Raw genomic sequence first — 23,317 nt, forward strand, 5'->3', positions numbered from 1 at the left:
GGGCGGCGTGAGTTCAGGGCCAGGGGCCCAGGGGCAGCACGAGCCAGCCCACACTGCGATATGTGGGGGCTCTGGGTCCGTGCAGCAGAGCTGGTCTTCAGTCGTCTTGGATAACCCTTGCCACTGGACCAAGACCTCGCTCTGTCAAGCCCGTGTGATGGCTGGGGTGCAACGGCCACCCCACGTTAAAAAAATCCACGCACAGGCATCTTCCACCCTTCAACATACAGTTCGGGACCGGGAATATTAGGTCCATCATTGAAACACCTGTGAACTCATCCTTTTTTGGCGTGGAAGCAAGTCATCCTCGCTTCGAGGGACTGCCGATGATGATGATGAACTGGATTTGCTGCTGTCCGCGGGCAGCAGGTGATGAAAGCGGGCGTGAGAGTGTGAGTGACAGGTGGGCACTGCTTCTGATGCTGTCTGACCCACGGTGGGAGTGGCCGGGGATTTTAAAGCCCTTTCATTGCACCAATGCAGGGTAAATGAAACTATGTTTCAGGAACCTTCATGTATACAAACATGGGCACTCTGCACTGTAGACCTCGTGGTGTGACGGTAGTGTGTCTGACTCCAGATCAGAAGGCTGCGTGTTTATATCACGTCGGGGTCACTGTACTTTTCCATATTGTTCTTCCGGAATTGAGATTTTCTTTGCTGTGTCATAATTTGCTTTCCCACCCATCTTTGTATCATCAGCAAACTTGGCTCCATTACACTCGGTCCCTATATCCCTGGGATAGGGGAGGGAAGACACACCGGAGAAGTGTGAGCTTGTGGACCGGAGAAGTTGCAGCTGCTGGAGCTGAGCGTTTTATCGGGGAGGGACGGGGGGAGAGCCCGCCGAGCGACCGGAGAAGCTGAGCAGCTGCTGTGCTTTTCATCGGGTTTGACACTGTTTGACAATGGCAGAGTGCCAAGTTTTCCCTCCCTACTGCCCATGCGCGAAGGTGCAGGCAGTGTTTTCGGTGCAGGCATTTGGCTCCGCCCCCCACTTCACCATCGACACCACACCAGGACTCCGGGGACTGTGCACAGCGGCCAGGATGGGGCGAGATTTTCCCCGAGCCGTTTCCAGCGAGCAAAGTCGGTGCGCTTGAGGTCAGTGTGCCGACAAAACTGCTTGGGGAAAATCTAGCCCTTGAAGAGTAAGGAGTACACTGAAGTGATACAAATATGTTTGCCGAGCAACTGTCAATTTTACTAACTTTTTATACAACCATCGAATCAGCAAAAAAAACAGGGCACTCGGCCCATAGTACCTAATATATAGCCCACAGTACAAGAGTAAGGAAGTCTTGCTACAATTGTACAGGGCCCTGGTGAGACCACACCTGGAGTACTGCGCACAGTTTTAGTCTCCTTATTTGAGGAAGGAAATAATTGCCTAGGAGGTGGTAAAACAGAGGTTCAGCAGATTGATTCCTGGGATGAGAGGACTGTCTTAAGTTGAGAGATTGTGTAGAATGGGCCGATACTCTCCGGAGTTTAGAAGAATGAGAGGTGATCTCATTGAAACACACAATATTCTGAAGGGGATTGACAGGGTAGATGGTGAGGGTTGTTTTCCCCGAGCTGGAGTGTCTAGAACCAGGGGGCAGAGTCTCAGGTTAAGGGGTCGGCCATTTAAGACATGATGAGGAGGAATTTCTTCACTCAGAGGGATATGAATCTTTGGAATTCTTTGCCCCACAGGCCTGTGGATGCTGAGTCTCTGAATATATTCAAGGCTGCGTTAGATAGATTTTTCGAGTCTCGGGGAATCAAGGGATCGAGAGATCACTGGAGTTTGGACGAATGAGAGGGGATCTCATGGAAACATATAAAATTCTGACGGGACTGGACAGGTCCCGATGTTGGGGAAGTCCAGAACCAGGGGTCAGAATCTAAGGGATAAGGGGTAAGCCAATTAGGTCTGAGATGAGGAGAAACTTCTTCGCTCAGAGAGTTGTTAACCTGTGGAATTCTCTGCCGCAGAGTTGTTGATGCCAGTTTGTTAGATATATTCAAGAGGGAGTTAGATGTGGCCCTTATGGCTGAAGTGATCAAGGGGTATGGAGAGAAAGCAGGAAAGGGGTACTGAGCTGAATGATCATCCATGATCTTATTGAATAGTGGTGCAGTCTCGAAGGGGCGAATGGCCTACTCCTGCACCTATTTTCTATGTTTCAATGTTTCTATGTCCTGCTACTGCTTCTTTAATAATGGATTCCAACATTTGCCCAACCACAGATGTTAGGCTAATTGGTCTATAGTTTCCTGCTTTTTGTCTGCCTCCTTTTTTAAATAGTGGCATTACATTTGCAGTTTTCCAATCTGCTGGGTCCTCCCCAGAATCCAGCAAGTGTATGTCCACAGATCACTGAAAGTAGCAGGCCAGGTAGCTAAGGTGGTTGAGAAGAAATATGGAATGCTTGCCTTTATTAGCCGAGGCATAGAATACAAGAGATGGGGTCGGTGGGGCAGGTTTGGTCACAGCTGGAGTAATGCGTGCAGTTCTGGTCGCCATATTACAGGAAGGACATGATTGCACTGAAGATGGTGCAGAGGAGATTTATGAGGATGTTGCCGGGAGTGGAGAATCTTCGCCTTGAGGACAGATTAGATAGGCTGGATTTGGTTTCCATGGAACAGAGCCTGAGGGGAGACCTCATTGAGGTGTATAAAATTATGAGGGGCCGAGATATAGTGGATAGAAAGGACCTATTTCCCTTAGTAGAGGGATCAACAACAAGGTGGCATAAATTTATAGTAATTGGTCGAAAGTTTAGAGGGGAGGTTTCTTCACCCAGAGGGTTGTGGGGGTCTGAAACTCACTGCTTGAAAGGGTGGGAGAGGCAGAAACCCTCACCACATTTTAAAAGTGCTTGGATGTGCACCTAAAGTGCCGTAACCTGCAGGGTTATGGCCCTAGAGCTGGAAAGTGGGATTCGGCTGGAGAGCCTCTTGTTGGCCAGCGCGGACACGATGGGCCGAAATGGCCTCCTTCCGTGCTGTAAACTTCTTTGACTCTATGAACTCGTTTGCAAAGAGTTGAGGTGCATGTGAGGTAATTTGGGAACATCTTTCCTCACATGACAACATTTCAAAGGCAACTCAACGGCTATAAAGCACTTTGGGCCGTCATGAGTTCCTGACAGACGCGGCAGAAACGCAAGTCCTTCTTTGCAAAATTTCAACGCAAACTCAAGGCTGGTTTGGTATTTGAAACGAGAATTTTTCTGCAAATTTGAAGTAACAACCACAAAGCAAGAATCATACCCCTCGACCAACAAACCACCTGCTTAGCAAATGTGGAGATAAGATGTAACCATTATTGAAGCATTTTTAGTGTGTGTCGCTGTTCTTGATCGGAGGAGCACATGAGACGGAATCAGTGACTATGCCTTTTCGACATGTTTTCTGAAACGCCGCACGGTCCCACTCCTGCAGTCAATGATCTGTCGGGACGTTAATGTATCCATCATCATCATCATCATAGGCCGTCCCTCGAAACGAGGATGACTTGCTTCCACGCCGAAAAAGGATGAGTTCACAGGTGTTTCAATGAAGGACCCGAACTACATCCCGAAGGGTGGAAGATATCTGTGCGTGGATTTTTTTAATGTGTGGTGGCCGTTGCACCCCAGCCATCACACGGGCTTGATAGTGCGAGGTCTTGGTCCAGTGGCAAGGGTTATCCAAGACGACAGGCGACCAGCTCTGCTGCACGGACCTAGTGCACAGTGTGGGCTGGGCCCTGCTAACCCTGGGCCCCTGGCCCTGAACTCATGCCACCGCTGGGCCCCGATCACATCCCTCGACTGTCTCTCGCCGCTCCTTCGCCCCGATCTCGCCACTCGTGCTGTATCTGCCCACGCTCCATTCACCGACCTGGACCTTGATGACATCACTCTTCGCTGCCGCCGCCCTCCTGCACTGGCTCGCGCTGCTCCCTGGAGTATTCTCCCGGGACCTCCAAGCTGCTCCCAGGGCCGCTCGCCGTTCCTTTTGTGGCCCCGACCTGCCGCTGGTGTTCTCCCGTTAGTGCATCCAGGCTGTGGGTGGCCACCCCGAGCGCAGCAGAGGGGTTTCTGCATTAGTTCTGGGTGGGGGCAGTATCTTTCCCCTTCTCTCTTCCTGTTGTCTTTAACCCTGTGCTTTTATTTCCCTATTTATTCCCCATGTCTCAGTTTCTAGCGTTTGAAAGGGAACAAAAGATGAAATGGGTATCACTGTGGAACAATTTCTCTCACTCAAAGTTAGACGCCCTGCTGTTCGCCATGAGATCTAGGCAGATAGCCGTTGATATTCAGGTTCATATATAAATATATATAAATATATCTACATGTATCATAACTGTTCCCTGATGGTCGAGGGGTTAAGATCCGATGCACTAACCTGGTTTCAATTCTCGATCAATTCATCGCATAAAAATAATTGAGGTCTGTGAGAAGATTAATAATTGCTGTATTCACCATGAATACCAATACTTTCTGCGATAGACCGAGCTTACAGACTATCTGGCTTCTCCTGCCCTTTGCCGGGCACGTGTTCGGGGTTTAATTTAGTAAACTGGGTGAGTTCGCTGATCGCGGGGAGACGGTAGGAGCCTCTGTGGCCCCACTGTGAGGATGTGGAAGTGAACACGGTGGCTGGGTGATCCGTGATATTTCTGTAAAGGGCAGCGGAGGAGAAGGATTGAGAACTTTCAGAGTGGGACAGAAGTTGTTTAACGTGAGCCAACACATTCCCGATCAGCACAGAGGGAGCTCACTGGTCAGCTCCCCTCTGTTGGGGCTGCTGTGCCAGAGGTTTCTGTAGTGCAGTGGTTATCACATTTGCTTTCTGTGAAAAGTACCCGGTTTGATTCTGGGTAGAATCATTATGTTTAAACTTGCGAAAAGGGAACAATCGGAGGAGAGTTTAGTCTCCTGGAAAATGCTGCCTGACCTGCTGAGAATTCCAGCATTTGCTGTTTTTATTTGCTATTTATTCTCCTGGTAAAAAGGCTCCCTTATTCCTGAATTGCTCTTTATTTAACCAATAAATAGATAACTTTCAGTGAGAGAAAACGGATCCACCGGGGACCTTTCGCGTGTGAGGCCAATGTGATATCCGCGACACTGCAGCCCATCAAAGGGCGAGAAACCACTGAATATAAAGGATGAGCTCACAAATATCAGGGGCAGTGCAGTCTGGTCAACGTCAAACCCTCCTTTCTTATTCAGCAGAGGCATGAACGGGAGTCAGATGCCTCAAAGTTTAATTAAAGATACAAATACAAATAAAACTTCCAAATCTTTTCACTGTAAAATTATTTCACTTTATTTGAAATCCTACTGCGTTGAATCTGAAAATGAGCACTGTGGGATTTTATCTTCACGATTGATTCTATTTTCTCTGCACGGAAGGAATAACCGGTGCTGTTAAATTTGAAAAAAGTTGCCCCAGATTCCTGGTGACATCGGCAATACAGTGTGTAAAATGGGTTAACATGCTGAAGAACAGAAGAACAAAACAAATAGGAGCAGGAGTTGGCCACACGCCCCTCGAGCCTGCTCCGCCATTTAATACGATCATGGCCGATGCGATCATGGACTCAGGTCCACTTCCCTGCCCGCTCCGCAAAGCACAGGACAAATGATTGAAGTATCGACTGTCCCTCAGTTAGCATTTCTTTCATTGTGCAAAAGAAGGTGACGGCTTAATTAATGATGCTTTTCCATGAACGCAACACAAAAGTTGAAAAAAACAAACGGTGACAAGCAGGTGAGTGTTGCTTCTGACACCTGGTGGGAATGGGCGGGGAATTTCAAGCCCCTTATATTGTGAAAGCTTCATATAGAGGAACATCTCACACACATTGTGTCGGCCTCGTGGCGCAACGGTAGCGCGTCTGACTCCAGATCAGAAGGTTGCGTGTTCAAATCACGTCGGGGTCACTGTTCTTTCAGAGTTAATATTTTCTTTGCTGTTTGGCAATAACCAGACCCTTGTTCCAAGGTCTGTCTCATTGTTTCCCCGGTGTCAGGCAGAGATACGCCTGCTGCCCTCATTTAATTCATGTGACAGGACACAACAGTTCAAAATCAACTTGCAGGTGGCCACACACACCGCCGAGCGGTCTGAGGTGCTGTGATTAGATCGCAGTTTTCTCTGGAGGTGTGGGTTTGAATTCAACTTCTGACATTTATTATTTTTAATCATTAAGCGAAACTCATTGTTTGACACCACGACCAACTCCTTAAAACTGGGATTCAGCAGTTCACCTGCTCGCTTAACATTTCCGTCTGACCTGGTGCTGAAAGTGGAGATGTTTCCGCAGTGTCGCGGTTAACACGTTCGCCTCACACACGAAAGCTCACCAGGCGGGAATATTTTCTGTAGCATTCTCCTCATGCATGCTCAGGGGCGAGTTTGTTCTCCTGTGAAAAGTTCATAAGATGATAAGCATGTAAGAATTAGGGGCTGGAGTATGCCATTCGGCCCCTCGAGCCTGGTCCACCATTCAAGAAGATCCTTGCAGTTCCTCGACAGCAAGTTTAAACATCTGGGGCAGAGCCAACAGGCGACTGTCTGCAATCAGTGAGAGAACGGTATATTTGGCAGAAGCCTGGCGAGCTCAGTCAGTGAAATATAAGACTTTTAATCTCAGGGTCGTGGTTTCGACACCAACATTGGACATTTACATTTTTCATAGAATTATAGAATGATAGAAGTTTGCAGCACATAAGGAGGCCATTTTGGCCCATCACTTCCACCCCGGCAAACAAGAGGCGATCCAGCTTCATCCCACTTTCCAGCTCTGGGTCCATAACCCTGCAGGTTACGGCACTTCAGGTGCACATCCAAATACTTTTTACATGTGGTATCTGCCTCCGCCATTCTTTCAGGCAGTGAGTTCCTGACCCCCACAAATCGCTGCATGAAGAATTTTACCTTCAAATCCTCTTTAAACCTTCTACCAATTACTTTAAATATATGCCCCCTGGTTGTTGACCCATCTGCTATCCACTATATCTAGGCCCCTCATAATTATATACATCTCAATGTTGTCTCCCCTCAGCCTCCTCTGTTCCAATGAAAACAAACCCAGCCGATCCAATCTGTCCTCATAGCTAAGATTCTCCACGCCTGGCAACATCCTCGTAAATCTCCTCTGTACCCTCTCGTACAATCACATAATTCCTGTAATACAGTGACCAGAACTACATGCAATACTCCAGCTGTGGCCGAACCAGTGTTTTATACATTTCAAGCATAACCAACCTGCTCTTCTATCCCATGCCTCAGCCAATAAAGGCAAGCATTCCGTGCACCTTCCTAACCACCTTATCCAATTGGCCTGCTACCTTCAGGGATCTGTGGACATGCACTCCAAGGTCCCTTTGTTCTTCCACACTTCTCAATGTCGGACCATTTAATGTGTGTTTCTTTCCTTGTTTGCCCTCCCCAAATGCACAGGCTCACACCTCTGGATTAAATTAGTATCACCTGAAAACGTTGCAATCATACCTCCTATATTTAAGTTCAGATCATTGATGTTGCCACTAAAAGCCAGGGACCTAGCACTGAGCGCTGTGGAACCCCACTGGAACCATCCTTCCAGTCCCAAACACTCCCATCAAACATTACCCTTTGCTTCCTGCCTCTGAGCCAATTTTGGATCCAACTTGCCACTTTGCCCTGGTCCCATGGGCTTTTACTTTCGTGACCAGTCTTCCATGTGGGAACTTGGCGAAAGCTTTGCTAAAATCCTGAAACACTACATCATACGCACTGCCCTCATCGATCCTGTTGGTTAGATCCTCAAAAAATTAAATCAAGTGAGCCAGACAAGACCTTCCCTGAACAAATCCATGCTGACTATCCGTGATTAACCCATGTCTTTCCAAATGCAGAAATTAAATCATTGACAAATTTTATCCTGCTTTCACGGGAAAACACCATTAATTAACTGATGATCTTTGTTGTGCATGCATAAAATAAGTATACACCCTGTACACTCAATGTACAATTACATAAGACCACTGGATGTATCTTCACACTGTATGCACTATGCTTGTACCACCAGAGGGTGCAACTGGTGGAGACCTCGGGGTCACCTTTACACGACAGGTAACCAGGTATAAAAGGGAGCTCACAGTACTGTACCCTCACTCAGGAGCTGCAATAAGTGGACCAAGGTCACCACAGTTCAAGTACAATACCTTGCCTCGTGGAGTCATTACTAGAGTGCTTACAGACACAATAACTGGTGACGAGAATACGAATTTCCATGTGACAATGGCTAACCTTGGCACGTTTGAACAATTCGCCAATGGGGAAGATTGGGAGGCCTTTGTGGAAAGGCTCGAACACTTCTTTATTGCGAATGACGTGGGGGGAGACGACCCGACCTCGCTGGCTGATAAGTGCAGAGCTATCCTGCTCAGCAGTTGTGGGTCCACCGTCTATGGCCTTGTCAGGGACCTGCTAGTCCCAGAGAAGACAATAACATATCTGGAGCTCGTAACGCTGGTACACGAACAGCTCAAACCGAAAGAGTGCATCCTCCCAGCCAGACACCGGTTCTATCCCCACCGGTGGATCCGAAGGCCAAGAAATTGCAAAATATGCTGCAGACCTGAGACGATTGGCTGCACCATGTGATTTTAGCGATCACCTCACCGAAGCACTAAGGGACATCTTTGTTATTGGAATCGGTCACGAGGGCCTTCTCAACAGTCTGCTCTCTGTGGACACCACGGTCACCCTGCAGAAGGCAATTAACGTGAGCCAGGCATTCATGATCTCGGCCTGCGATTCCAAGTGGATGTCTCACCCCCAGGACTCTAACCCAGCAAGTACTGTGAACCGAAAGGTGCCTTTTAGAGGCAGGGCTGCTGCTAGCAGTCTCTCTCAGGGAAGAGAGAACAGAACCCCGAGTCCCACAATCCTGAATCCGCCACATGGGGCCAACCGGCCAACCCCATGCTGGCGCTGTGGAGGAAATCACAGGGCCCACCAGTGCCGCTATAAAGACTATACTTGCAAAGGCTGTAACATGAAGGGCCACCTCCAGCGAATATGCAAGAGAAATTATACTCACCGAGTCGATGAAGAGTTGGCTGATCATCCGGAGTCCAGCGACGATGAGGTGTACGGAGTGTTTACCTGCACCACTGAGAGTTCCCTGGTGAAAATGGAAGTTGAAGTCAACGATGTTCCAGTCACGGTGGAGGTGGGCATAGGGGCGAGCCAGTCACTGATGAATCAGGCGGCCTTTGAGAAACTCTGGGACAATCCAATCGAACGACCTAAAATGATCCCGATCGAAGTGAAACTGCTGACCTACACAAACGATACATCCCAGTCGTTGGCAGCGTGGATGTCCAGGTGTCCCATGGCGGCGAGATGCACAGGTTACATTTGTGGATCTTTGCTGGGGATGGTCCAAAGCTATTTGGAAGAAGGTGGATGAAAAAGATCACTTGGAGCTGGGAATAGCTCCAACCTCCAGCGATCGACATCCCTCATGGCCCCGAAGTTGGATCCAGCACAACACCTGAAAAACCAACCGCCCAACTCGACTGTGAGGCGACGACACAGACCGCTCAACCCAACGGCTTCAAATCCCACTCCTGACATTCAGTGTTTTTAATTGCAAACTCATTTGTTTTGACACCACTCTGAAGTGCTTTGGGACATCCATCGAACTTCATAAAATTACTCCACTTCAATTCCAAACGGTGATATCAAAGTTACTTCCCAAACCGGGAAACGATCCCGGGTGGCTGTAACGAAAGGAATAGTTTTGTGAAGCATTGAAAGATGCCCTCTAAATATCTCTAAATAATAGAAGATTATTGGTTCATTAATGATGTTTTCCCATGAAAGCAACATACATTTTAAGGAACAGTAATCGACTAACATGGGGCTCTGAGATTAAGAGTCGCATGCTCTACCGACTGAGCTAGCCGGGCTTCTCAACATCTACCCTGTCAACATCCAACCTGTCAATCCCCTTCAGAATATTGTCCGTTTCAACGAGATCACCTGCCATTCTTCGAAACTCCAGAGAGAATCGGCATATTCTGCACAATCTCTCATCATAGGACAGCCCTCTCATCCCAGGAATCAATCTGTTGAACCTCTGTTGCACCATCTCCAAGGCAAGTATATCCTTCCTTAGATAAGTACTATGGGCGAATATCCTGTTTTTCTGCTGATTCTACGGTTGTATAAAAAGTTATAAAAATTCAACAGTCACTCAGCAAACATATTTGTATTTCCTTCAGTGTGCAACACATGTGGGTGGATTAATGATGATAACAATTATTCAGGATCTCACAGACTTGAAATATATTTGTCAGCTTGCTTTGTAAAAATGCTTTCCCTGACCAGGAATCAAACCCAGACCACAGCAGTGAGAACACCAAATCCTAACCACCAGACGACCAGGGAACACTGCTTGCAGCCTCTGCGATAGCTTTAAATATAGTCAGCTTGCAATCACAGCTGAGAATTGTGCGGTGACACGGGGTGTAACTGGATTTGCTGGGAGTAGCGTGGAGGCCCCGACTTGCGTGAGAACACCAGCGGCAGGTCGGGGCCATAAAAGGAGCGGTGAGCGGCGGCCTGGGAGCAGCGCGGTGGTGTACCACGGCAAGGTACAGCGCGAGCTGGTGCAGGAGGGTGACGGCAGCGAAGTGTGATGTCATCAAAGTCCAGATCGGTGATTGGAGCGTGGGCAGGTACAGCAGGAGCAGCGAGAGACTGTGGAGGGATGTGATCGGGGCCCAGGGGCGGCGTGAGTTCAGGGCCAGGGGCCCAGGGGCAGCACGAGCCAGCCCACACTGCGATATGTGGGGGCTCTGGGTCCGTGCAGCAGAGCTGGTCTCCAGTCGTCTTGGATAACCCTTGCCACTGGACCAAGACCTCGCTCTGTCAAGCCCGTGTGATGGCTGGGGTGCAACGGCCACCCCACGTTAAAAAAATCCACGCACAGGCATCTTCTCCCTTCAACATACAGTTCGGGACCTGGAATATTAGGTCCATCATTGAAACACCTGTGAACTCATCCTTTTTTGGCGTGGAAGCAAGTCATCCTCGCTTCGAGGGACTGCCGATGATGATGATGAACTGGATTTGCTGCTGTCCGCGGGCAGCAGGTGATGAAAGCGGGCGTGAGAGGGTGAGTGACAGGTGGGCACTGCTTCTGATGCTGTCTGACCCACGGTGGGAGTGGCCGAGGATTTTAAAGCCCTTTCATTGCACCAATGCAGGGTAAATGAAACTATGTTTCAGGAACCTTCATGTATACAAACATGGGCACTCTGCACTGTAGACCTCGTGGTGTAACGGTAGTGTGTCTGACTCCAGATCAGAAGGCTGCGTGTTTATATCACGTCGGGGTCACTGTACTTTTCCATATTGTTCTTCCGGAATTGAGATTTTCTTTGCTGTGTCATAATTTGCTTTCCCACCCATCTTTGTATCATCAGCAAACTTGGCTCCATTACACTCGGTCCCTATATCCCTGGGATAGGGGAGGGAAGACACACCGGAGAAGTGTGAGCTTGTGGACCGGAGAAGTTGCAGCTGCTGGAGCTGAGCGTTTTATCGGGGAGGGATGGGGGGAGAGCCCGCCGAGCGACCGGAGAAGCTGAGAAGCTGCTGTGCTTTTCATCGGGTTTGACACTGTTTGACAATGGCAGAGTGCCAAGTTTTCCCTCCCTACTGCCCATGCGCGAAGGTGCCGGCAGTGTTTTCGGTGCAGGCATTTGGCTCCGCCCCCCACTTCACCATCGACACCACGCCATGACTCCGGGGACTGTGCACAGCGGCCAGGATGGGGCGAGTTTTTCCCCGAGCCGTTTCCAGCGAGCAGAGTCGGTGCGCTTGAGGTCAGTGTGCCGACAAAACTGCTTGGGGAAAATCTAGCCATTGAAGAGTAAGGAGTACACTGAAGTGATACAAATATGTTTGCCGAGCAACTGTCAATTTTACTAACTTTTTATACAACCATCGAATCAGCAAAAAAAACAGGGCACTCGGCCCAAATTACCTAATATATAGCCCACAGTACAAGAGTAAGGATGTCTTGCTACAATTGTACAGGGCCCTGGTGAGACCACACCTGGAGTACTGCGCACAGTTTTAGTCTCCTTATTTGAGGAAGGAAATAATTGCCTAGGAGGTGGTACAACAGAGGTTCACCAGATTGATTCCTGGGATGAGAGGACTGTCTTAAGTTGAGAGATTGTGTAGAATGGGCCGATACTCTCCGGAGTTTAGAAGAATGAGAGGTGATCTCATTGAAACACACAATATTCTGAAGGGGATTGACAGGGTAGATGGTGAGGGTTGTTTTCCCCGAGCTGGAGTGTCTAGAACCAGGGGGCAGAGTCTCAGGTTAAGGGGTCGGCCATTTAAGACAGAGATGAGGAGGAATTTCTTCACTCAGAGGGATATGAATCTTTGGAATTCTTTGCCCCACAGGCCTGTGGATGCTGAGTCTCTGAATATATTCAAGGCTGCGTTAGATAGATTTTTCGAGTCTCGGGGAATCAAGGGATCGAGAGATCACTGGAGTTTGGACGAATGAGAGGGGATCTCATGGAAACATATAAAATTCTGACGGGACTGGACAGATCCCGATGTTGGGGAAGTCCAGAACCAGGGGTCAGAATCTAAGGGATAAGGGGTAAGCCAATTAGGTCTGAGATGAGGAGAAACTTCTTCGCTCAGAGAGTTGATAACCTGTGGAATTCTCTGCCGCAGAGTTGTTGATGCCAGTTTGTTAGATATATTCAAGAGGGTGTTAGATGTGGCCCTTATGGCTGAAGTGATCAAGGGGTATGGAGTGAAAGCAGGAAAGGGGTACTGAGCTGAATGTTCATCCATGATCTTATTGAATAGTGGTGCAGGCTCGAAGGGGCGAATGGCCTACTCCTGCACCTATTTTCTATGTTTCAATGTTTCTATGTCCTGCTACTGCTTCTTTAATAATGGATTCCAACATTTGCCCAACCACAGATGTTAGGCTAACTGGTCTATAGTTTCCTGCTTTTTGTCTGCCTCCTTTTTTAAATAGTGGCATTACATTTGCAGTTTTCCAATCTGCTGGGTCCTCCCCAGAATCCAGCGAGTGCATGTCCACAGATCACTGAAAGTAGCAGGCCAGGTAGCTAAGGTGGTTGAGAAGAAATATGGAATGCTTGCCTTTATTAGCCGAGGCATAGAATACAAGAGATGGGGTCGGTGGGGCAGGTTTGGTCACAGCTGGAGTACTGCGTGCAGTTCTGGTCGCCATATTACAGGAAGGACATGATTGCACTGAAGATGGTGCAGAGGAGATTTATGAGGATGTTGCCGGGAGTGGAGAATCTTCGCCTTGAGGACAGATTAGATAGGCTGGATTTGGTTTCCATGGAACAGAGCCTGAGGGGAGACCTCATTGAGGTGTATAAAATTATGAGGGGCCGAGATATAGTGGATAGAAAGGACCTATTTCCCTTAGTAGAGGGATCAACAACAAGGAGGCATAAATTTATAGTAATTGGTCGAAAGTTTAGAGGGGAGGTTTCTTCACCCAGAGGGTTGTGGGGGTCTGAAACTCACTGCTTGAAAGGGTGGGAGAGGCAGAAAACCTCACCACATTTTAAAAGTGCTTGGATGTGCACCTAAAGTGCCGTAACCTGCAGGGTTATGGCCCGAGAGCTGGAAAGTGGGATTCGGCTGGAGAGCCTCTTGTTGGCCAGCGCGGACACGATGGGCCGATATGGCCTCCTTCCGTGCTGTAAACTTCTTTGATTCTATGAACTCGTTTGCAAAGAGTTGAGGTGCATGTGAGGTAATTTGGGAACATCTTTCCTCACATGACAACATTTCAAAGGCAACTCAACGGCTATAAAGCACTTTGGGCCGTCATGAGTTCCTGACAGACGCGGCAGAAACGCAAGTCCTTCTTTGCAAAATTTCAACGCAAACTCAAGGCTGGTTTGGGATTTGAAACGAGAATTTTTCTGCAAATTTGAAGTAACAACCACAAAGCAAGAATCATACCCCTCGACCAACAAACCACCTGCTTAGCAAATGTGGAGATAAGATGTAACCATTATTGAAGCATTTTTAGTGTGTGTTGCTGTTCTTGATCGGAGGAGCACATGAGACGGAATCAGTGACGATGCCTTTTCGACATGTTTTCTGAAGCGCCGCACGGTCGCACTCCTGCAGTCAATGAGCTGTCGGGACGTTAATGTATCCATCATCATCATCATCATAGGCGGTCCCTCGAAACGAGGATGACTTGCTTCCACGCCGAAAAAGGATGAGTTCACAGGTGTTTCAATGAAGGACCCGAACTACATCCCGAAGGGTGGAAGATATCTGTGCGTGGATTTTTTTAATGTGTGGTGGCCGTTGCACCCCAGCCATCACACGGGCTTGATAGTGCGAGGTCTTGGTCCAGTGGCAAGGGTTATCCAAGACGACAGGCGACCAGCTCTGCTGCACGGACCTAGTGCACAGTGTGGGCTGGGCCCTGCTAACCCTGGGCCCCTGGCCCTGAACTCATGCCACCGCTGGGCCCCGATCACATCCCTCGACAGTCTCTCGCCGCTCCTTCGCCCCGATCTCGCCACTCGTGTCTGTATCTGCCCACGCTCCAATCACCGACCTGGACCTTGATGACATCACTCTTCGCTGCCGCCGCCCTCCTGCACTGGCTCGCGCTGCTCCCTGGAGTATTCTCCCGGAACCTCCAAGCTGCTCCCAGGGCCGCTCGCCGTTCCTTTTATGGCCCCGACCTGCCGCTGGAGTTCTCCCGTTAGTGCATCCAGGCTGTGGGTGGCCACCCCGAGCGCAGCAGAGTGGTTTCTGCTTTAGTTCTGGGTGGGGGCAGTATCTTTCCCCTTCTCTCTTCCTGTTGTCTTTAACCCTGTGCTTTTATTTCCCTATTTATTCCCCATGTCTCAGTTTCTAGCGTTTGAAAGGGAACAAAAGATGAAATGGGTATCACTGTGGAACAATTTCTCTCACTCAAAGTTAGACGCCCTGCTGTTCGCCATGAGATCTAGGCAGATAGCCGTTGATATTCAGGTTCATATATAAATATATATAAATATATCTACATGTATCATAACTGTTCCCTGATGGTCGAGGGGTTAAGATCCGATGCACTAACCTGGTTTCAATTCTCGATCAATTCATCGCATAAAAATAATTGAGGTATTTGAGAAGATTAATAATTGCTGTATTCACCATGAATACCAATACTTTCTGCGATAGACCGAGCTTACAGACTATCTGGCTTCTCCTGCCCTTTGCCGGGCACGTGTTCGGGGTTTAATTTAGTAAACTGGGTGAGTTCGCTGATCGCGGGGAGACGGTAGGAGCCTCTGTGGCCCCACTGTGAGGATGTGGAAGTGAACACGGTGGCTGGGTGATCCGTGATATTTCTGTAAAGGGCAGTGGAGGTGAAGGATTGAGAACTTTCAGAGTGGGACAGAAGTTGTTTAACGTGAGCCAACACATTCCCGATCAGCACAGAGGGAGCTCACTGGTCAGCTCCCCTCTGTTGGGGCTGCTGTGCCAGAGGTTTCTATAGTGCAGTGGTTATCACATTTGCTTTCTGTGAAAAGTACCCGGTTTGATTCTGGGTAGAAACATTATGTTTAAACTTGCGAAAAGGGAACAATCGGAGGAGAGTTTAGTCTCCTGGAAAATGCTGCCTGACCTGCTGAGAATTCCAGCATTTGCTGTTTTTATTTGCTATTTATTCTCCTGGTAAAAAGGCTCCCTTATTCCTGAATTGTTCTTTATTTAACCAATAAATAGATAACTTTCAGTGAGAGAAAACGGATCCACCGGGGACCTTTCGCGTGTGAGGCCAACGTGATATCCGCGACACTGCAGCCCATCAAAGGGCGAGAAACCACTGAATATAAAGGATGAGCTCACAAATATCAGGGGCAGTGCAGTCTGGTCAACGTCAAACCCTCCTTTCTTATTCAGCAGAGGCATGAACGGGAGTCAGATGCCACAAAGTTTAATTAAAGATACAAATACAAATAAAACTTCCAAATCTTTTCACTGTAAAATTATTTCACTTTATTTGAAATCCTACTGCGTTGAATCTGAAAATGAGAACCGTGGGATTTTATCTTCACGACTGATTCTATTTTCTCTGCACGGAAGGAATAACCGGTGCTGTTAAATTTGACAAAAGTTGCCGCAGATTCCTGGTGACATCGGCAATACAGTGTGTAAAATGGGTTAACATGCTGAAGAACAGAAGAACAAAACAAATAGGAGCAGGAGTTGGCCACACGCCCCTCGAACCTGCTCCGCCATTTAATACGATCATGGCCGATGCGATCATGGACTCAGGTCCACTTCCCTGCCCGCTCCGCAAAGCACAGGAGAAATGATTGAAGTATCGACTGTACCTCAGTTAGCATTTCTTTCATTGTGCAAAAGAAGGTGACGGGTTAATTAATGATGCTTTTCCATGAACGCAACACAAAAGTTGAAAAAAACAAACGGTGACGAGCAGGTGAGTGTTGCTTCTGACACCTGGTGGGAATGGGCGGGGAATTTCAAGCCCCTTATATTGTGAAAGCTTCATATAGAGGAACATCTCACACACAATGTGTCGGCCTCGTGGCGCAACGGTAGCGCGTCTGACTCCAGATCAGAAGGTTGCGTGTTCAAATCACGTCGGGGTCACTGTTCTTTCAGAGTTAATATTTTCTTTGCTGTTTGGCAATAACCAGACCCTTGTTCCAAGGTCTGTCTCATTGTTTCCCCGGTGTCAGGCAGAGATACGCCTGCTGCCCTCATTTAATTCATGTGACAGGACACAACAGTTCAAAATCAACTTGCAGGTGGCCACACACACCGCCGAGCGGTCTGAGGTGCTGTGATTAGATCGCAGTTTTCTCTGGAGGTGTGGGTTTGAATTCAACTTCTGACATTTATTATTTTTAATCATTAAGCGGAACTCATTGTTTGACACCACGACCAACTCCTTAAAACTGGGATTCAGCAGTTCACCTGCTCGCTTAACATTTCCGTCTGACCTGGTGCTGAAAGTGGAGATGTTTCCGCAGTGTCGCGATTAACACGTTCGCCTCACACACGAAAGCTCACCAGGCGGGAATATTTTCTGTAGCATTCTCCTCATGCATGCACAGGGGCGAGTTTGTTCTCCTGTGAAAAGTTCATAAGATGATAAGCATGTAAGAATTAGGGGCTGGAGTATGCCATTCGGCCCCTCGAGCCTGGTCCACCATTCAAGAAGATCCTTGCAGTTCCTCGACAGCAAGTTTAAACATCTGGGGCAGAGCCAACAGGCGACTGTCTGCAATCAGTGAGAGAACGGTATATTTGGCAGAAGCCTGGCGAGCTCAGTCAGTGAAATATAAGACTTTTAATCTCAGGGTCGTGGTTTCGACACCAACATTGGACATTTACATTTTTCATAGAATTATCGAATGATAGAAGTTTGCAGCACATAAGGAGGCCATTTCGGCCCATCACTTCCACCCCGGCAAACAAGAGGCGATCCATCTTCATCCCACTTTCCAGCTCTGGGTCCATAACCCTGCCGGTCACGGCACTTCAGGTGCACATCCAAATACTTTTTCCATGTCGTATCTGCCTCCGCCACTCTTTCAGGCAGCGAATTCCTTCCCCCACAAATCTCTGCATGAAGAATTTTACCTTCAAATCCTCTTTAAACCTTCTACCAATTACTTTAAATATATGCCCCCTGGTTGTTGACCCCTCTGCTATCCACTATATCTACGCCCCTCATAATTTTATACATCTCAATTTTGTCTCCACTCAGCCTCCTCTGTTCCAATGAAAACAAACCCAGCCTATCTAATCTGTCCTCATAGCTAAGATTCTCCATGTCTGGCAACATCCTCATAAATCTCCTTTGTACCCTCTCGTACAATCACATAATTCCTGTAATAAGGTGACCAGAACTACATGCAATAATCCAGCTGTGGCTGAACCAGTGTTTTATACATTTCAAGCATAACCAACCTGCTCTTCTATCCCATGCCTCAGCCAATAAAGGTAAGCATTCCGTGCGCCTTCTTACCCACCTTATCCAACTGGACTGCTACCTTCAGGGATCTGTGGACATGCACTCCAAGGTCCCTTTGTTCTTCCACACTTCTCAATGTCGGACCATTTAATGTGTGTTTCTTTCCTTGTTTGCCCTCCCCAAATGCATAGCCTCACACTTCTCTGGATTAAATAAGTATCACCTGAAAACGTTTTAATCATACCTCCTATATTGAAGTTTAGAACATTGATGTTGTCACTGAAAGCCAGGGACCGAGTACTGAGCCCTGTGGAATCCCACTGGAACCATCCTTCCATTCCCAAACACTCCCATTAAACATTACCCTTTGCTTCCTGCCTCTGAGCCAATTTAGGATCCAACTTGCCACTTTGCCCTGGTCCCATGGGCTTTTACTTTCGTGACCAGTCTTCTATGTGGGAACTTGGTGAAAGCTTTGCTAAAATCCTTATACACTACATCATACGCACTGCCCTCATCGATCCACTTGGTTCCCTCCTCAAAAAATTCAATCAAGTGAGTCAGACAAAGACCTTCCCTGAACAAATCTATGCTGACTATCCGTGATTAACCCATGTCTTTCTAAATGCAGAAATCAAATCATCGATAAATATTATCCTGCTTTCACGGGAAAACACCATTAATTAACCGATGATCTTTGTTGTGTATGTATAAAATAAGTATACACCCTGTACACTCAATGTACAGTTACATAAGGCCACTGGATGTACCTTCACACTGAATACACTGTGCTTGTACCACCAGAGGGTGCAACTGGTGGAGACCTCGGGGTCACCTGTACACGACAGGTAACCAGGTATAAAAGGGAGCTCACAGTACTGTACCCTCACTCAGGAGCTGCAATAAGTGGACTAAGGTCACCACAGTTCAAGTACAATACCTTACCTCGTGGAGTCATTACTAGAGTGCTTACAGACACAATAACTGGTGACGAGAATACGAATTTCCATGTGACAATGGCTAACCTTGGCACGTTTGAACAATTCGCCAATCGGGAAGATTGGGAGGCCTTTGTGGAAAGGCTCGAACACTTCTTTATTGCGAATGACATGGGGGGAGACGACCCGACCTCGCTGGCTGATAAGTGCTGAGCTATCCTGCTCAGCAGTTGTGCGCCCACCGTCTATGGCCTTGTCAGGGACCTGCTAGTCCCAGAGAAGACAATAACATATCTGGAGCTCGTAACGCTGATACAGGAACAGCTCAAACCTAAAGAGAGCATCCTCACTGCCAGACACCGGTTCTCTCCCCACCGGTGGATCCGAAGGCCAAGAAATCGCAAAATATGCTGCAGACCTGAGACGATTGGCTGCACCATGTGATTTTAGCGATCACCTCACCGAAGCACTAAGGGACATCTTTGTTATTGGAATCGGTCACGAGGGTCTTCTCCACAGGCTGCGCTCTGCGGAAACCATGGTCACCCTGCAGAAGGCAATTAACGTGAGCCACGCATTCATGATCTCGGCCTGGGATTCCAAGTGGATGTCTCACCCCCAGGACTCTAACCCAGCAAGTACTGTGAACCGAATGGTGCATTTTCGAGGCAGGGCTGCTGCTAGCAGTCTCTTCAGCGAAAAGAGAACAGAACACCGAGTCCCAGAATCCTGAGTCCACCACATGGGGCCAACCTGCCAACCCCATGCTGGCGCTGTGGAGGAAATCACAGGGACCAAAAGTGCCGCTATAAAGACTATACTTGTAAAGGCTGTAACATGAAGGGCCACCTCCAGCAAATATGCAAGAGAAATTGTACTCACCGAGTCGATGAAGAGTTGGCTGATCATCTGGAGTCCAGCGACGATGAGGTGTACGGAGTGTTTACCTGCAACACCGAGAGTTCCCCGTTGAAAATGGAAGTTGAAGTCAACTATGTTCCAGTCACGATGGAGGTGGACACAGGGGCGAGCCAGTCACTGATGAATCAGGCAGCCTTTGAGAAACTCTAGGGCAATCCAATCGAACAATCGAAGTGAAACTGCTCACCGACACAAACGATACATCCCAGTCTTTGGCAGCGTGGATGTCCAGCTGTCCCATGGCAGCGCGATGCACAGGTTACATTTGTGGATCGTTGCTGGGGATGGTCCAAAGCTATGAGGAAAATGCCTTCTAGAAGTCAAAATACATCACATCCACGGATTTATCTTTATCCACCTTGTTCATTACATCCTCAAAGAATTCGAGCAAATTTGTCAAACATGACTTCCCTTCATAAATCCCTGCTGACTCTGTCTGATTGAATTCTTTTTTCCAACTCTCCTTCTACTGCTTCTTTAATAATGGACTCCAACATTTTCCCAACCACAGATGTTAGACTAACTGGTCGATAGTTTCCTGCTTTTTGTCTGCCTCCTTTTTTAAATAGGGGTGTTATATTTGCAGTTTTCCAATCAGCTGGGTCCTCACAGAATCCAGGGAGTGCATGTCCACAGATCCCTGAAAGTAGCAGGCCAGGGAGATAAGGTGGTTAAGAAGGAATATGGAATGCTTGCCTTTATTAGCCGAGGCATAGATTACAAGAGATGGGGTGGGGATTTATACTTGTACTGTATAAAACACTGGTTGGGCCACAGCTGGAGTACTGCGTGCAGTTCTGGTCGGCGTATTGCAGGAAGTACGTGATTGCACTGAAGAGGGTACAGAGGAGATTTACGAGGATGTTGCCGGGAGTGGAGAATCTTATCGATGAGGACAGATTCGATAGGCTGGGTTTGTTTTCCCTGGAACAGTGGAGGCTGAAGGGAGACCTCACTGAGGTGTATAAAATTATGAGGGGCCTAGATATAGTGGATAGAAAGGGCATATTTCCCTTAGCAGTGGGGTCAACAACCAGGAGGCACAAATTTAAAGTAATTGCTAGAAAGTTTAGAGAATAAATTTCTTCACGCAGAGGGTTGTGGGGGTCTGGATCTCACTGCCTGAAAGTGTGTTAGAGGCAGAAACCCTCACCACATTTAAAAAGTGCTTGGATGTGCACCTGAAGTGCTGTAACCTGCAGGGTTATGGACCTAGAGCTGGAAAGTGGGATTAGGCTGGATAGTCTCTTGTTGGCTGGCGCGGACACGATGGACCGAAATGGCCTCCTTCTGTGCTGTAAACTTCTATGATTCTATGAACTCCTTCGCAAAGAGTTGAGGTTCGTGTGTGGTGATTTGCGTACATCTTTCCTCACATGGCAACACTTCAAAGGTAACTCCATGGCTGTAAAGACCTTTGGGGCGTCATGAGTTCCTGACAGGCACTGCAGAAATGCAAGTCCTTCTTTGCCAAAGTTTGACGCAAATTCAAAATTTGCAGCAAATTGAGGGCTTATGTGGGATTTAACCCAGAAATTCTCGCAAATTTCAAGTAAGAACCCCAAAGGTAAAATCATACTCATAAACCAAACAGCCAACTGTTTAGCAAATGTGGAGATAAGGTGTAACCATTATTGAAGCATTTCTCGTGTGTTTTGCTATTCTTGATCGGAGCAGCACATGAGACGGAATCAGTGACTTTGCCTTTTCAACATGTCTTCTGAAGCGCCGCACGGTCCCACTCCTGCAGTCAATGAGCTGTTGGGACGTTCATGTATCCATCATCATCGTCATCATAGGCGGTCCCTCGAAACGAGGATGACTTGCTTCCACGCCGAAAAAGGATGAGTTCACAGGTGTTTCAATGAAGGACCCGAACTACATCCCGAAGGGTGGAAGATGCCTGTGCGTGGATTTCTTTAATGTGTGGTGGCCGTTGCTCCCCAGCCATCACACAGGCTTGACAGAGCGAAGTCTTGGTCCAGTGGCAAGGGTTAACCAAGGCGACTGGAGACCAGCTCTGTTGCACGGACCTAGTGCGCACACATATCGCAGTGTGGGCTGGCCCGTGCTGCCCCTGGGCCCACTGGCCCCGAACTCTTGCCTCCCCTGGGCCCCGATCACGTCCCTCTACAGTCTCTCTCCGCTCCTTCGCCCCGATCTCGCCGCTCCTGCTGTATCTGCCCACGCTCCAATCACCGACCTGGACTTTGATGACGTCACTCTTTGCTGCCGCCGCCCTCCTGCACCAGCTCACGCTGCTCCCTGGAGTAGTCTCCCGGGACCTCCAAGCTGCTCCCATGGCCGCTCGCCGTTCCTTTTATGGCCCCGTCCAGCCGCTGGTGTTCTCCCGTTAGTGTATCCAGGCTGCGGGTGGCCACCCTGAGCGCAGCGGAGGGGTTTCTGCATTAGTTCTGGGTGGGGACAGTATCTTTCCCCTTCTCTCTTCCTCTTGTCTGTTTCCTGTGCTTTTATTTCTCTATTTATTCCCCCTGTCTCAGTTTCTAGTGTTTAAAAGGGAACAAAAGATGAAATGGGTATCTCTGTGGAACAACTTATCTTACTCAAAGTTAGATGCACTACCGTTGCACCATGAGGTCTAGGCAGCTAGCCGTTGATATTCAGGTTCATATATAAATATATATAAATATATCTACATGTATCATAACTGTTCCCTGGTGGTCGAGGGGTTAAGATCCGGTGAACTAATCTGGTTTCGATCTTCGATCAGTTCATTGCATTAAAATAATTGAGGACTGTGAGACGATTAATAATTGCTGTAATCACCATGAATACCAATACTTTATGTGATAGACCGAGCTTACAGTCTATCTGGCTTCTCCTGCCCTTTGCCGGGCACATGTTCGGGGTTTAATTTTGTAAACTGGGTGAGTTCACTGATCGCGGGGAGACGGTAGGAGCCTCTGTGGCCACACTGTGAGGATGTGGAGGTGAACACGGTGGCTGGGTGATCCGTGACATTTCTGTAAAGGGCAGCGGAGGAGAAGGATTGAGAATTTTCAGTGTGGGACAGAAGTTGTTTAAGGTGAGCAAACACATTCCCGATCAGCACAGAGGGAGCTCACTAGTCAGCTCACCTCTGTTGGGGCTGCTCTGCCAGAGGTTTCGGTAGTACAGCGGTTATCACGTTTTCTTTACATGTGACAGGTCCCTGGTTCAATCCTGGCCACGAACTTTATGTTTAAACTTTCTACAGAGGAACAATCAGAGGCGAGTTTATTCTCCAGGCAAATGCTGCCTGACCTGCTGAGATTTCCAGCATTTGCTGTTTTTATTTTCTATTTATTCTCCTGGCAAAAGTGATCCCTTATTCCTTAATTGCATTTTATTTCACTTCAATAAATAGATAACTTTCAGTGAGAGAAAACGGATCCACCGGGTACATTTCGCGTGTGAGGCCAACGTGATA

The 23,317-nt window shown here is 48.1% G+C and overlaps 2 non-coding genes across 2 annotated transcripts; both read left to right on the forward strand.

Annotated features, from left to right (window-relative positions):
* The first annotated feature begins 5,855 nt into the window (after positions 1-5,855).
* Positions 5,856-5,927, forward strand: trnaw-cca (transfer RNA tryptophan (anticodon CCA)). Its single transcript has one exon. It is a non-coding gene; the product is annotated as a tRNA-Trp (tRNA).
* Positions 5,928-16,626: 10,699 nt separating this feature from the next.
* Positions 16,627-16,698, forward strand: trnaw-cca (transfer RNA tryptophan (anticodon CCA)). Its single transcript has one exon. It is a non-coding gene; the product is annotated as a tRNA-Trp (tRNA).
* Positions 16,699-23,317: the final 6,619 nt, after the last annotated feature.

This window comes from Pristiophorus japonicus, unplaced genomic scaffold (assembly GCF_044704955.1).
Source record: "Pristiophorus japonicus isolate sPriJap1 unplaced genomic scaffold, sPriJap1.hap1 HAP1_SCAFFOLD_52, whole genome shotgun sequence".
Taxonomy (NCBI): domain Eukaryota; kingdom Metazoa; phylum Chordata; class Chondrichthyes; family Pristiophoridae; genus Pristiophorus; species Pristiophorus japonicus.